Source organism: Lactuca virosa, chromosome 5 (genome assembly GCF_052849685.1).
Source record: "Lactuca virosa cultivar CGN04683 chromosome 5, Lactuca_virosa_CGN04683_v6, whole genome shotgun sequence".
In the NCBI taxonomy this organism is placed as follows: domain Eukaryota; kingdom Viridiplantae; phylum Streptophyta; class Magnoliopsida; order Asterales; family Asteraceae; genus Lactuca; species Lactuca virosa.
The window spans coordinates 441,599,349-441,616,075 of record NC_136430.1 but is presented as its reverse complement, the minus strand read 5'-3'; the positions used below and the strand labels follow the sequence as shown (position 1 = coordinate 441,616,075).

Below are 16,727 nucleotides of genomic sequence, written 5' to 3'. Positions count from 1 at the left end.
CGGCTCTGATACCATTTCTTGATTTGTGCGTGTCATCCTTGCGCAGGGGCCATGCTAATCTTCTCTGTATCGTTCCAATTTTATCGGATGTCCCCGTTCTTGTCCATATATACAGAGAAAATTTCAACTCGAAATTAGAGAAAACCCTTAGAGAACTAAAATAAACCGGAGAAGAGAAAATGATAAGAATGAAAACTTACAATGATCTTTGATAGTTTCTTTGGATTATAGACCTGTTTGTGAGTGTCCTGCAGAAGGATGGGGGTGCTTGGGTCTCGGGGGAGCGGAGTCACAGAGATCGGGATGAATCTCCGGCTGTGTTTGGAGAGTAGTGAGCGGATGAGTGGAGAGTGGAAGAGGGAAGAAGAAAAGGTTATATTAAGCGCCAATACACCGACCCAAACCTTTTGACTTCCACTTCCAACGGTTCTTTTTAGGGAAAATACCAACAATAGTAAAAAAAAAATGGGGGTATTTTAAAAAAATATACACAAAAAATTGGATCTCCAGATATAGACATGGATTCCGTGGAGGATGTAGCTCCGCGGAATGGCAAAATCGTAAATAAATGAGTGTATTAAAAAAAAAACCCCTCAAGATCCATTCCGCGGAGCTACCTCTGAGGAATGAACTCATTCCGCGGAGGTAGCTCCGAGGAATGGATCTTCAGTTTTTTTTTTTCACATCGATTCTTCGAGATTTATATTCATTCCCCAACTAATTATTTTCAAGCAAAGATTATCATACTATCATAATCTTTTTCTTGAAAATAATTAGTTGTGAAATTAATATAAACCCCGAAGAAACGATGTGAAATTTTTTTTTTTTTCTAAAGATCCATTCCGCGGAGCTACCTCCGCGGAATGCATGTCTATACCTGGAAATGTCTATTTTCATGTCTAAATTTTGAATTTACCCCCCATTTTTTGACTATTGCCGGTATTTTTTATATAACCTTTCCAAAATTAATATCCTAAGCCATCACACTATTAACTTTGATTTTTACTGTTTTACAATTTTATTTTTTATATATTTTTAAAGACTTTGTCTTTTTTAAAAACTATTTTGTTACAACTTTTTTTTTTTATAGAAAATCGTTTTTATAAAAATAGTTATTTAAAAAAAATTATCTGTATTTTATGCATGTTTTCTTTTTAAATTTCTATGTTTTTTATAAATTACATTTTTAATTATTTTACTATATTTTACAAAAAAATATTTTTTATAATTTCTTCTACATTTTTTTTATCAAAATGTTTTTATAAAATTAATATTATTTAGAATATTATTATTTTACAAAGATTTGTATCTTTGTTTGTATGCATGTATTTTAAATTTTCTCTATATTCAAAAATCACGTTTTATTGAAATTCATTTTGTATTTTTTATATATCGGTATTTATGCGTCTATAGTTGTAATAATTATAATTCTTCAAAGAGATATATTTTTATTAATTAAAAATAATGTTAGTTATAAATAACATGAAATTAAAAAAATATATATATATATATATATTAAGACTATGTTTGGCGTACTGGCTTAAAAGTTAGCATTTGATAAAAAATAATGTTTTGTAAATACTAGTAAAAGGGTGAATTGTCGTCATGTAAAACTAAAAAGTAAATAAATTTATTAAAAATACACAAATGCAAATTTATGGTTGAATATGTAACTTTTAAAAAGTGGTTTAGCTAAACATTTAAAAGGAATGGTAGTTTATGAAACTTGTAAAAATAAAACAGATGATCTCGGATTTAAAATGAAAGGGGCTGAAAATTGTACATTGGATTTATAATAAAAGGATGTTCCAAATAGGAATCAAACAATGATGTTGTAACGACGTAAATTTTCAACAAATTTTTCATTTTCAAACATAATAAATCTCGTTTCATAATTCTCAAAATCACATATGTCTCAATTGTCAACAAGTAAAACACAATCCCATAATCATAAAAACAATCTCCCGCCAGTGTGTACAATCATGTCGGTGCCTTGCCGCGATCCTCGGAACTACCTAAAACACATAACACATAACACGGTAAGCATAAAGCTTAGTGAGTTTCCCAAAATACCATACACAGCACATCAGCCACTCGAGGCTATAACTCAATAAGACTCTCTGGTCAATGTGTCTCAGTGGGACCCTCCGATCCCACAACTCAGATGGACGCTCCGGTCCCTCAACTCATCAGCTCAATATAATACACAGTAAACATATCACATAACAAATAGCAGGATATCTCAGTACACAGCTCATTCACATAAGACCCTCTGGTCACACATAAAATTATCACTCAAGGTAAGTATAGTGAGAAGACTCACCTCGTAAGCTAGCAAAAGAAAACCTCGAACTCGGAATCTCGAACTCTACCCACCAGTCTAGCCTCCGCCTAGCACATAATAATTATCCCTAATCAATATTGGCCCTCAAGAACTAGACTAACCCTTCTACACTCACAGAAGGGTGAAAAGACCATTTTACCCCTCCATAGGCTTAATAGTCCACACTTTTGACCAAACCCTAAAAGTCAACAAAAGTCAACGGCAGGGAGTACGCTGTGCGTACTCGATCTCTACGTTGCGCGTACTCGGCTGCCATGCAGGCATCGGGGATGCTCGACCCCTACGCCGCGCGTACTGGGATTACGCCCAGTGTACGCCCCAGTTTCACTCTTCTCACATTTTTGGTCTTAACCAGTTAAGACATAGGCTCATATATCAGATCTGGACTCTCTAATGTCTCTTAATCCATAAAGTCATTGACTTTAAACCTTTGCATGGCTGATTAGGCACCATCCTCCAAAATATACACTCTTTTGTCTCAAGGATATCATAACTCATGCATGGAGTGATTTCACCAACCAAGATTGGATTTTTATGACATAACACTACTCATACACTCAAAAGGGGTTGGTCTTAGTCTCTGGAGTTCAATATCTCATCAAGACTCCACCTTGTTGGGACAAAATCCTAAAATGCTCAAATAACATGCTCATAACAAAGGAAAGGCAAAGTCTGAAGCTTTATACCTCAATAAGAAGCTTCCCACTCAGATTTGCTCGGATCTAGAAGCTTGGGCTCCAACTCCTCCTTCTTCAAGACCTTCTATTCTCTTCAAAACCACACAAATACTCTCAAGGCTCAAACACACACACACACACACACAAGCTCTAGAACAGAGGTTAGGGCACTCTTAGGGTTTTCTCTCTGGGAATGGTGGTCAGAAATGAGGCCATCATATCCCTTATATAGGGGACTCACCCCAAATTGGGGTTCCACTCTGGGCTTAGTACGCCAAGCGTACTAGGTGGTCTCCGCGTCACATGCACGCTGGCGAGTACGCTAAGCGTACACCTCGGGTACGCCCCGCGTACTCGTTTTTCACTCTTTTATAATAAGGTCCAAAAATGACAATAGCTCAATAGATCAAGGTTCTCGAAGTATACCTGGACTCCGGATGTTACAGATGTTCTTGAGTATGGCATGCTCTAGACCAAATGGATTGCCTTTTCAGACGTTTTGGAGTGTCTAAGGTCATAAAACTGCAATCTTAGTCATTAGTTTCCTTTCATGCATGGGTTATAATGTCTTATTGAGTTAAGAAGTTAAGGTTTTTAGTATTGAGCACTTCCTAGCCATGCAAAGTCATAAAATTGAAAACTTTATGACTTAAGATGTTATTTTGGGACTATATATGGATTTTGGACAAACGTGCTTAAAGGATTAAGCTATAAATAGAAGGAAAAGTCGGTTGCCACGTACGCTATGGTACACAGCGCATACGTGGTCAAACAACCCGTATTTTGGTCAAGATTCCGGTACACTGTGTGTACAAGCTGAGTACACTAGGCGGACTCAGCTGAGTTGACCCGGTTGACTTCTTTGACGTTTGACCTTGACCAGGATTTGACCAAGTTTAACCTAAGGTTATTTTGGGTATTTTGAGTTGTAGTTGAGATTGGTCAATACTTGATGTATAAGTGAATTATAGAGCTGATATTCGGAGCAGTTTCATGTTCGGCTATTTTTCCTGACTGAGATGTGAGTTTTCCTCACTGTACTTGCGGGTCGAAGGCACCAATGTCGGCCCATTAGATTAGATATATTGGTTGGTGTGTGATGTTATGCTAAGAGTATGTGTTTATTGGTTATATGATTAGACTAGTACATCTGTATGAGTACATGTATTGTTGGATATGTGTTAGACCGGTAAATCTGTAGGACTAACTGTGTTTGTTGATTATTGATTGTTATTATATGTGTCGACATGTTATGGTTTGTTAGGTTGAGGCGGACCAGCTCGTGCTGAAGGCCAAGATACCCAGGTCGGTTCGGATAGACTGAAGGCCTACGGGGCGGTCCAGTCGCGCCGAAGGCTCGGAGAGCGGTCCAGTCTGAAGGCCCGGTGAGTCGTCCAGTCATGCTAAAGGCGTTGAGAGCAGTCTGGATAGTCTGTAGGACCGCGAGTAGAGATGGGCACAAAAACCGGATTGGGCTCTCGGATCCGATACGATCCGAAAACCGGATTTGGTCAAAACCGGTTTTGACCGAACCGGATCGGATTAAACCGGCCACCTGATCGAAACCGGATTGAATATTCGGACAACATTTCGGATTTAACCCCGGATTGAGAACCGGATCCTAAACCGGTTTGAAACCGGTTTTTTTTTACCGTTGAGCAACGAGAATTTTGAATTTTTTTTTTTATAGCCGTTGGAAAGGGGAAAAAACGGCTAATTTGACTTTTCTTGACTTTTTTGCCCTTCCAAACACATATAAATACAACCCATTTGCTCCATTTACATTTTACACACATTTCTACTACTTTATACTTCTACTTTATACTTCTATTTTCATAATCTTCCAAGAAATGAGCTCCCGAAATTCTACCGCGGCTCAAGAGTCGGATGCAACGGTGGTTAAAATCTTACCAACCACTCGGAGTAAAGATGTGTGGGAACATTACGATTTGTGTTTGTTGTCGAACGGGAAAGAAAAAGCAAGGTGCAAGCAATGCGGGATGTTTTTGGGAAAAGATGGCAATAGTACGTTGAGGAGTCATACAACAAAAACGTGTCCGGTTGTAAAAGGTCAAGGCGATCCGGATCAACCAAATATTACTCCCGACGGTTCGATCTTTATTTACAACAATGATGACATTCGTGAAAGCTTTTGCAAGTTCATCATTCAAGAGAGCTTGCCTTTCAACCACTTCGAAAACCCACGATTAACAAGGATTTTGCGGGAAAAAATGCAACCACAATACCGACAAGTAAGTCGCACTTCTCTTAGACGTGATGCTTTAAAGTATTGGGATATAGCCAAAAAAGATATGCAATTGGGATTTTTAAATATAAAAACCGGTGTTTCTTTAACGTGTGATGTTTGGTCCTCCACCGGTACTTGTCCCAAAAGCTATCTTGTCGTCACGGCACATTGGATAGATCCCACTACTTGGGTAATGAACAAACGAGTTATTGCTTTTGAACTTTTTGCGCATCCTCACACGGGGGCACGATTATTTGCAATTTTAGTAAGCGTTATAGAGACTTATAATTTACGCGACAAAATCTTCTCTATTCGTTTGACAATGCAAGTAATAATACCGCCGCGGCAAAAAGATTAATTGCAAAATATAAACCTATTTTGGATGGCTCGTTTTTTCATACTAGATGTGTTTGTCACATTATTAATCTTGCGGTACAAGATGGTTTAAAATGATAGATTCGACGATTGAAAAATTCAAAATTGTGTTAACTAGAGTTTTTGGAAAAAATAAAGCTACAATGGAAAAATATCGAAAGTTTGTCATTTCCATAAACGTAACTCCATATAGTCCTCATTGGGATGTTGACACTAGATGGAGTTCAACATTATGATGTTTGAAAGTTTGACACGTCAAAGAATCGCTTTACAATTATTTTACGACACAATTTCAAAAGGAAAAAACCCGGTTTCGGATTATGATTGGGATTTGATGGAAGAGTTTGTGGAAATGTTAAAAGTTTTTAAACAATCAACCACTTTTTTATCGGGCGTGTATTACCCTACAAGTCCGTTGTTACTAAATGAATTATGGTTGATGTCCGCACAATTGGAGCGTTTTGAACAAAGAAGTGAAATATTTGTTTTGGTTACGAGACCAATGAGACAAAAACTAGTCAAATATTTCAAAGAAATGCCACCACTTTTTACTTGTGCCGCGGCATTAAACCCATGTATCAATGTTACGGGTGTAGAGGCTTTGATTACCAAAATTTCTATATCTTTAAATCTGCACAAAGATGACTCAAACTACATCCGTAATCAAATACACACTTTTAATAATACTTTTACTAATTTGTTTGACATTTACGCTACAAAGTATGGCGATATGTCAAACACTTTTGCAAGTGTAACCGACTCTACTAGTGGTGCATCGGGTAGTGGTGGGGGTCGAACGGATTTTCATATCGACCTCTATAACTACCTTTTGGAGGAACAAAACAAAAGAGCACGCACATTAACCCCTAGTAACGAACTTGGAATTTATATGGGGTCAAATTTTTAAAATTCATGAGTGCACCACAATTTAAAATTTTGGATCTTTTGGCTTGGTGGAGAGAAAAGGAAGCACAATTTCCTATTCTCTCCGTCATGGCCCGCGATTTACTAACCGTCCAAGCTTCCACGGTAGCTTCGGAATCCGCTTTTTCTTTTAGTGGTAGAGTTTTATCAAAGTTGAGGACGAATCTTACCCCAGTTGCGGTAGAGGTTTGCGTTTGCTTGAAGGATTACTTGGATTCGGTAGAACGTATACAACACTTGGCATCACTAGAAGGCCCGCTACCACAAAATGTTGAACCGGAGATCATGGATGAAGAATATGCACAACGCTTATCAACACCTCCGGAAGACGAAGACGATGACGATGAAGACGAAGACGAAGATGAAGAATATGGTATTGATGACACCCCTAGTTATTTGCGTGGCGGTTGAAGAATATTTTAGTGAAGGCGACACGAAGTGGAAGACCACAAAAACTATTTCTATTTGGCTAAATGTTATAACGCCACTTTATTATTATTATTATTAGTTAACTAGTTTAAAAACTCTTTCTAATTTGACGTTTGATGTATGTTTTAACTATTTTAATGAACCTATGTTGCATTTTGTGTTATATATGAGGTCCAAAAAATGTTTTTTTTTTAAAAAAAAAAAGCCAAAATCGGATCGGATTGTAACCGGATCGGATTAAACCGATTCGGATTCGGGGCTCGGAAAACCGGTCAAATCCGGTTTGAAACCGGTTCGGATTATTGGCTGCTTCGGATCGGCTGTGACGTCATCAAACCGGATCGGATCCGGATCCGGATCGGATCGGGTCTTTGTGCATCTCTAACCGCGAGGCAGTCCAGTCATGTTGAAGGCTCATGTATGCATGTTGTTGTCTGTATGGTTGTGTGTGTGGTACTTTGGGGGAAGTCACTAAGCTTTGGCTTACAGTTTTAGTTTATTGTTTCAAGTACTTCAGATGATCGTGGAAAAGTAAATGCGTGATCGTTCACATCCTCTTGATTTTTATGATTTTGGATTTTTGGGATACTCTTATTTGATTATTAATCTTGGAAACATTGTCTTGTAAACAGTTATGGTCTTTGAATTGGTTTTGAAATTTTGAAAATTTTACCCTAATTTTGATGACGTTACAAGTTGGTATTAGAGCCTTGGTTTGAGAGAAATGAATGAGCATTCTGTGAATCCAGACTCAAACTAAGGATCTATAAATGTTTTCAAAAGTAACCAATGAAGGACGAGATGTGTACGATCAGTCGGAGCAAGAAAGTATACCCCAAGTTACCCACACTGTTATATGTATTGATGATTATGATATAACTGCATGCTAATGGTAAGCTAAGGATCTTCAAGGATTGCATGATAGAATTGCTTGATGTATGACGCCTGATAGTCTGGGAGGACTTCTTGTATGTTAGATGAAATTAACATCATTATTGTAGTTGCTTAGTGTGTGCATCATAGGTGTACATAACTAAGATTCTATAGCATAAGAATGTTTGATTTAGCCTTATTTTATGTTCTTGTCTAATGAAGGGCTTAGGGTAGAATCAAGTATTCGACTGTCTATAAGATCTAGCGTTATGTATGATTAGCATGCACGAGTGGCTGCAGGGTTGGTGGAAGTTTCATATGTGAGTATGTGGGTGTAACATGCCAGTTGTGGAAGGATTTGCCGCTCTCAAGAGAGTGAGGATAGGATTTATGAGTATTCTAGTTGTGGGTTTGTTTTTGGGCAGTTTGTGATGATCTATTGAGACAAATACGGGTAGATGTGAAAGGTAGTATGTACCTATACTACTGAAAGCACAGGACGCGTACGCGTAGCAAGGAAGTCACAAACCCCGAGGGTTAGTCTTGTCATGATGGTTATAGCAGTATGAATTGTGGCCTCTCTGATGTATATCTTTGTCTATCTTTTAGTATGGTGGTGACGAGAGGTTATGGTTCAGGAGATGGTGTCCAGGATAGCTCGGGACTGACTGACGATGACATTCATGAGTTGATCGCTACTGAGGTATCTATTGCTGTATGGAGCTCTGTTCTGGAGCTGTTTGGATCTATCAATACCGCTATGATTTAGCTTTTTGATGATCTCTATTTTGTACTCACTGAGGTTGCTGCTACATGTAACGTCCCGATTCCCGAGTATCAATTTATGATGATAAATTCTCATGGATTCAAGGTCTACTCGACGAGTTGGTTGCCTGACTCGTCGAGTAGTAGCGGGTTAGGCTGCGCACTTAAGTGACCTACTCGCCGAGTCCAAGAAAGGACTCGACGAGTAGGAGCTGGAGGATGAAACCCTAATTCTTGGGGTTTTGCACCCTATTTAAAGGATCATTTTCCCCTTATCCTCCCTTTACTGCCTCTTGAGAGTCCAGAAACCCTAATTCGTGTGTGTGCTCCATATTAGTGTGAATTTCAAGCTTGGAAAGAAGATTTTGTTGCTAGAAGCTTGAAGATCAAGAAGTTGGAGGCAAGAACATTTGGGGATCTGAAGCCTACCTCGGTCTAGCATCATTTGAAGGTAACAAGTTGTTACCTTGACCTTGTTCTTTCTAGATCTCTTCATGTTGAAGATTAGGGCTCTTATAGCATGGGTGATAACCATTTTTGGGTATGGGCTAGGATCTGAAGTTGCAACTTCAGATCTGAGCTCATCTTGGACTCTAGAGCCATAAAGTCTCCAGCTGTAGCAAGCATGAACCCTCCATGTTGAGATAAACCCCATTGTAAGCTTGGGATTGACATTCTATGCCTATAGAGCCTTGCATGCACGTAAAGGTCGCAACTTTATGTGATAATCAGGCCTTAGGAGCTTAGATCTGCAATATGGAGCCTTTGCATGACTTACAAAGCATTTGTATGGTTGAAGGATTGAAGGGACTCGGCGAGTCGCAAGGTCGACTCGACGAGTCATATGAAGATAGTCATGTACTCGACGAGTTGGATGAACAACTCGGCGAGTCCGATGAAGATTGCCTTGAGCTCGGCGAGTCAGTCGTATGACTCGGCGATTCGGCTAGGGTTTTTCCCCAACCCTTTGATACGCGTGAACTCGGCAAGTTGTGAGGAAACTCGACGAGTCAACCAAGGATTTCACGACATCTCGAGTTCAGGAAGGACTCGACGCGTCGGTAAACTGCACTCGACGAGTCGGGTCAACATGGACTGTTGACCTTGACTGTTGGCTTTAGCATTGACCAAGGGTTGACCAGTTGACCTCTGGGGGTATTTTGGTAATTTGGAAATTTATGAAAAAGGGTTTTATGGTAACTATAGGTGGTGGAGTTTGTGTCGGTGATCCGAGAGGTTGAGCTTATCTTTCGAATCGACAGTTGTGAGGTGAGTTATCCTCACTATATCAACAGGGTCTACGGCACCAAGGCCGACCCTTTATCGGATTTGTATCCGGGTATTTGCTTGATATGTTTATTGATCTGTTAGATCTGCATCCTGGTAATTAGGATGGTATTATGCTAGTGACCTGGTTTAAGTCGGTATCCTGGTATATAGGATGATGTTACGTTAGTGACCGGTTAGGTCAGTATCATGGTTATAGGATGGTTGATGTGTTAGTGATCTGTTAGATCGGTATGATTATCTGTTATATACATGTTAGCGTATGATATTTATGTGCACATGATTGTTTGATTAGAATGGGGGGTTGGGTTGAGGCGGGTCCTGCTTTGTGCTGTAGGCCAACATACCCAGGGCGGACCGGATAAACTACACGCCCAGGAGGGCACATAGTCAGGCCGAAGGCCCGGCGAGCGGTCCGGATAGGCTGAAGGCCCCGAGAGGGCGGACCAGACGTGCCGAGGCTCGGATAGTGGACCAGATACACTGAAGGCCCGGTGCGGGCGGTCCAGTCAAACTGTAGACTCAGAGAGTGGACTATGTGGACTGAAGGCCCGATACGGGCGGACCAGTCACACTGTAGACTTGAGATGCATGGATGTTCTGTGTTTGTTATATGATATGTTATGGTTGTATGAGGTTGGTATTTTGGGGTTAACTCAGTAAGCTTTCGGGCTTACAGTTTCAGTTTATTGTTTCAGGTTCAGCGGATGGCCGCGGGAAGGCGAAGGCGTGACCGTACACTTCCTCGATTTATGATTATGATTTCTGGGAACTTTGATGTTTAAACTATTTTGAAAACAAACTGTAATAACTGAATGGTTTTATACGATTTAAAAAGTTTTAAATTTGCTCAAATTTTATGGGTGTTACACTACAGTTACCGCAATTGTTGCTGCTACGAGGATTTGAGGGGATAGATCATTTCAGTATCGGGACTTCGACAACACGAAGCCCCCGCAGTTTGATGGGGTCAAGGATCTGATTGTGGTGATAAGGTGGAGGTTTGTTTTTTCACATGTTCTTGCCCGGGCGACCAGAAGGTGAAGTGCGCCCCGAACCTTCTTCGGTTACGGGCGAAGGATTTGTGGAGATTGGTGACCGGTTAGTACACTCCTGAGCATAGGGAAGTTGTTACTTGGGAGCAGTTCTTGGAGATGTTCCATTTGAGATATGTTCCCTTGGTGGAGAGGGAGAGATTGGCTCAGGAGTACCTGGATCTGAGATAGATGACTGAGACGGTGACGGAGATCACCAAGATGTTTACGAAGAGGGCCTTGTTCTATCCTGTGTTCGCTGCTTCAGAGCAGGCTCAAATGACGTGGTACTTGAGTATGCTCAAGACCGACATCCGACAATTTGTGTCCACCCAACGTTATGGTACCCTCTCTGAGCTTCAGGATGTCGTGAGGAGGCAATAGATCGAGATGGAGATTCAGACGATGAAGGAGCGGAAGGCTCCCATTCAGTCACAGCCGGCAACGAAGCGGTTCAATCCCATTGATTTGCGTTTTGGGGGATATAGTGGCCGCACTTGTGGGAAGTGCGGAAAGGGTCATGAGGGTGTTTTTCGGTCTTCTTCTTTTGGATGCCACAAATGTGGCAAAGATAGGGCACTTCACAAGGGATTGTCGATGTCACACCCCCAAACCAGAATGACGGAAAACGTCTGGGGGCGGATGGAGTGACTTCATGTACAGTATCATAACAGTTGAAAATAAATGAAACATAGCAACACACACATTCATACATTGAGATTTCAAGTATTACATTGTTTACAAATCTCTGTTTGTTCAAAAGTTGAATACAAATAACTGAAAAGTAGAAAACATGAAATGATGACGCCGACCCTCAAGAAGGGTTGAGTACTTGTCTACTGGTACCCTGAGAATACAAGTGTCACACCCCCAAACCGGAGCGGCGGAAACGTCCAGGGGTGGATGACTTCATGTAAGTATCACAACACATGCATCATAGTAATCAAAGTTGTGACAACCCGAAATTTCTATATTGTACAACATTTAAACTCAATTAAAGCCAGACTCGTATCTGCTATCTTCTAGCACTGTTTAGGGTCTATTTGAGTGTTTTAATCATAGTACATCCAAGGATCGGGTATTAAGAAGTAACTGCTTGAGTCCATTGTACACCAAGTATGCCATAAACTTCATCATGTGGAGTTTACGGCCACACCATATGAGTTTACGGTCGTAAACTCAAGGTGGCCATAAACTCACCCTATACACATGATATTCCATCCTTATTCTTCATTATTCACCATTTCAACCTCAAGAACTTGATTTCTCTCTCAACTATCATCCGATTTTTACTCTTAGATCTTCAAGATTTGTAAGTGTTCTTCCCTTGAATCATTGATACATCTCATTATCTAGTATCAACCTTTGATTTCATCCATTAACTTCATCTTTTTGGGTTTGATCTTCAAGATCACTAAGAACATCAAGAACACCAAGAACACACACTAGTGTTTTGGGCCGAAATCAACTCTATTTGCTTCTATATTGTAAGTACCTTCTTCCTATACATGTTATCTAGTAGGAACCCTAGATTTTGTTGGATAAGGTGTCTAAGTCCATAACTTATTTGGTATATACTTGACCCGACCCGGCATGGTCCATTTGGGTTGCACTTCACCCAAACTGTTTATGGATAATTTTATGAGAATTGTATACTTACGATTTATTAATATATTATAAGTTATAATATATTAATATAAAGTCATGTTATTTAATTAGTTTTAATCTTGAATTAATTATGAATTAATTTAGTGATTAAAAGGAAGACTAATTAAATCATGGGCTATTATATTTATATGGTGTGGGCTAATACTCATTTGTTAATGGGCTAAACTTATGTGGAAGTCCATGGATGATCCATGGAGCTTTTAACCCATGGATCCTTGGAAAGGAAAAGACATGGGTTATTAGGGTTTCACCCTAACCATGCACACTATATAAACAAGCTCATGTTGCATGAAATAACACCCTAGTTTGTGTGTAATAGTGGTGGCTGATTTCTAAGTGTTAGTATACTCTCTCATACATTTTCCAAGTTTGTGGTGATTTGTGATTTCCATTTGAGGCATTCACATTATTGGTGCTTGGCTCTCAAACTCCAAGGAATCAACAATCAACAAAAGGTATGTAATTCATCTAGTCCTTTTATGTTTAAAAGTACCCCATGCCATGCTAGATAGGTTATAAACCTTGGAAAATAATATTTTGCATGTACCTTAGACAAACATGTACACTTAGGAAGTGTTAGAATGCTCAAAACCCAACAGTGGTATCAGAGCCTAGGCTTGTTTGTTTGATACTTGATGCAAAATAGTGATAAAAAGTCGATTTTTTGCTGTCTGACTGATGAACTCGCCGAGTCCATGGGGGGACTCGCCGAGTTCATGTGTAAACTCATCCTACTCGCCGAGTAGGTTCGTGCACTCGGCGAGTAGGAGCCTCAGAATGCAGATTTTCGACTTTTGCTGCTGGAAATGGACTAGAAACATTACCATAAACTGTTTTGGTGTTTTAAAACTTGTTTTAGTTGGTGTAATGGTAGTTCTAATCCATTTACGATAGCTCATATCAAAATTTCATGTTTTGTATGTGTTCATATAATTCTTGAAACTTTAATGATCATGTTCATGTTCTTATGAATTTAGAAGATGATAGGAATTATTTGCTGAATTGTTTAGGATTAATTCTTGATCATTTATGTGTTTTAATGGAGTCCATAATTTGTCCTCAAGTTATGGATATCCAAAGGTCACTTCTTTTAAACACACATTTAAAACACATAAGTTACATAAAATGAAGAGTCTTCATTTTTTATGAACCTTTAATTCATAAGTTATGAAATGAAAAGTTTTGGATAGTTACAAAACTTGCCCTCAAGTTTTGGAATTTGTAAAGTTTCACACACTTTAATAAACTTTAATTCCAAACCCTTAGAGTTTTAAAAGTTAAAATTCAACCCTTATACTATTTATAACATTAATGGTTAATTATTATATATATGTATAAGATCAAGTCGTTTTACCGTTAGTAGGTCTCATTCACGGAGCCGGTCTAAAAGGGGGGTATAAGGTTGTTGCCTATAAAATGGCAACTTAATGGGTGTCCATTCTCACCCACCGCTTCCTTGATCGGTGGAGGGTCGTTAGCCGAACGGGTAGGACAATGACTTTAAATTCTCATTAAAAGTATAATGAATATTATAAAGTAACTAAACCTTTTATAAATTCCCAATCTTAGTTACTTTAGGAAAATGTGAATATGGTGCTAACCCATGAAATTCACACTTTGTACCTTACCAAGTCGTTGGTGGAGCGTGTGTGGTTAACCGGCACACTAACTTGGACTAGTAAGGATCACGAAGGGTGACTTAATGTTTATCATAGATCGGTGGAGCGTGTGTGGTTAACCGGCACATCGATTAGGTGATAATATTAAGGGTACCAAGTGAGTTTGCATGGTTATTCACACCTTGTTTTGTGATCCTCGGCATCCCAGTCACAAAACCTGAAGGGCACAATCGAGATTGAAACATGCCATTCAAAAGTTCAATGAATCTCAAAAGATCTAGGAGTTTCAAATCCAATTAAAACCTAATAAATTATTTCGTTTTTCATTGTGGAAATTGGTGAATCGTCATTCACCTACCTTCAAATATTTTATAGCTTGGATTACGACATCCCTCTTCCAAGTTATAAAATATTGTGTTGGGTCCTAGCCTTAATATTTCATATTGGGTGTTATATTAAGGACTTGAATCAACTAACTTGATTTTCTCCCATTGTAGATGTCTGGTTCAGACAACTATGATCTTCCCAAATCGCTTGAAACAAGCTTTCCTCCTGAAGATGATGTCCCTCAACATCATGCTTCACTCCCCCCATTTATTCTCCCTGACCCACAAGCCCGAAGACTTGAAAGGTTCAAGATCACTCAAGCTCTACTAGAAATGAAACATAAAGATGGAAGACCTGTGTGCACTCATGTCTTAGGAATGAAGTCACACATAGACAGGTTGAGAATGTTGGGTGTTGTTATTTCAAGGAAGTTCGTTGTTGACTGGGTTCTTCAGTCACTTCCTGAGTCATATAGTGAGTTTATTAAAGACTACCATATGACAGATCCCGACATAACCCTAATAGATCTTTCTTATTTGCTTGTTGATGCTGAATCAGCAATGATTTGGCGCAATGGTCAAGCAAATATTGATGGAAAATCTATTTCTCAAACTTCCATGGACATGGACAATGGTAACATTGGAAGTCCAGAAAAGCTTTCTCGTCCCAATGGAAGGGGATCGGCCTTGGTCAACCCGGTTGACCAAAAGGTAAAGGGAAAGGCTAAGTCTGTGATTGTCTCGTGTACCATTCCCAAAGAGTCTATATGTTTTTATTGTCATGAGAAGGGACATTGGAAGTGAAGCTGCCCTGAATACCTGAAATATTTGAAAGCAAGTGGAGACAAAATGTTTGACTCAGCTTCAGGTAAGTCCACTATCTGACTTTGTTAAAGTTCCTAATTGTTGATTCTTATTACATGATGTGACTAGGTTGCATCTTGATGTTTAGCAGGATCGAGCAAAAGGAAGGTTAAAAGAAGAGTGTGTTGAATCTGATCACGAAGATGGATTTCTATCGCATGGTTCGAGGATCGGATTTTTGAGCCACTACTTAAAAGTTATGATAGATTGCTAAGAAATATGTAATAGCATAGTTTTCATTTAAAATTGCATTGTAAGGAATATTTTTCCGCATTTTAATAAAGAAATAAAAGTTTTGTTTAGTTTATTTTATATTATATCCCCTTACAATGGCATTTATGGAAAATTGATGTTTGTATGTTTCTAGCAATATTGGAAATATGAGTTTGATTCTCTCATATGTGGTAGTGTCTGAATTTACCAAATGAGGAAAGGTTCTCATCACCCAAGCTTCAGTTAGACAGAAACTTGGAATCATACAAGTTGTATTGTATGATGAATGAGAATTTTCATCTTTGTAAAATTGAGACTAATTCATTGATCACATGCATATGTGAGTCAATTGAAGGACTAAGAAATTAGGTACACTGGGTGTGTGCTGGTCAAGGTCCACCACAAAGATCAATTCGTCATGATTTACTAAAGATTAATAAATATGGTTATACTTATAAGGTTAAGTATAATTCTGTAACATTGGAAAAGTTTCAATGTATGGCAGAACGGATGAGAAGAATCAAATTTGGCAGAAAGATAAAAGTTTCTCAAATCTGAAAAGATGGGAGAGTACTTTAGTATCATGTTTTTATGATCATCTTAATGATTATGAAACCATATCAGAAATTCATACTCTAAGGACATCTTAGTGCATTGTTATGACTAAGATGAGGGGTCATGAATTGTTGGAATGGTTAAAATCAAGAAGATGGATCATACATGTTTTTATGATCATCTTAATGATTATGAAACCATATCACAAATTCATACTCTAAGGACATCTTAGTGCATTGTTATGACTAAGATGAGGGGTCATGAATTGTTGGAATGGTTAAAATCAAGAAGATGGATCATACTTCGTTCCAAAACAACTCTTAGAGTCATAATCCAAGATTGTAACATTGAGTGACATAAAGTAAGGTTTAAAACACTTATCAAATGTAGTGTAAAATGTTTTCTACTCCTGTACATTTGAAATTGGTAAGTTGTGATGTCTTGGATAAGACAAAGACCAACTAAGACCAATTGTGTGAAGTGTTTATCTTGATAAGAATATGCACTATCCCTTGAATATTTGTTT

At 38.7% G+C, this 16,727-nt stretch overlaps 1 non-coding gene across 1 annotated transcript; it reads right to left on the bottom strand.

Moving 5' to 3' along the window:
- Positions 1 to 104, bottom strand: LOC145118252 (U6 spliceosomal RNA). The gene has a single exon (XR_013713212.1). It is a non-coding gene; the product is annotated as a U6 spliceosomal RNA (small nuclear RNA).
- Between the last annotated feature and the right edge of the window lie 16,623 nt (positions 105 to 16,727).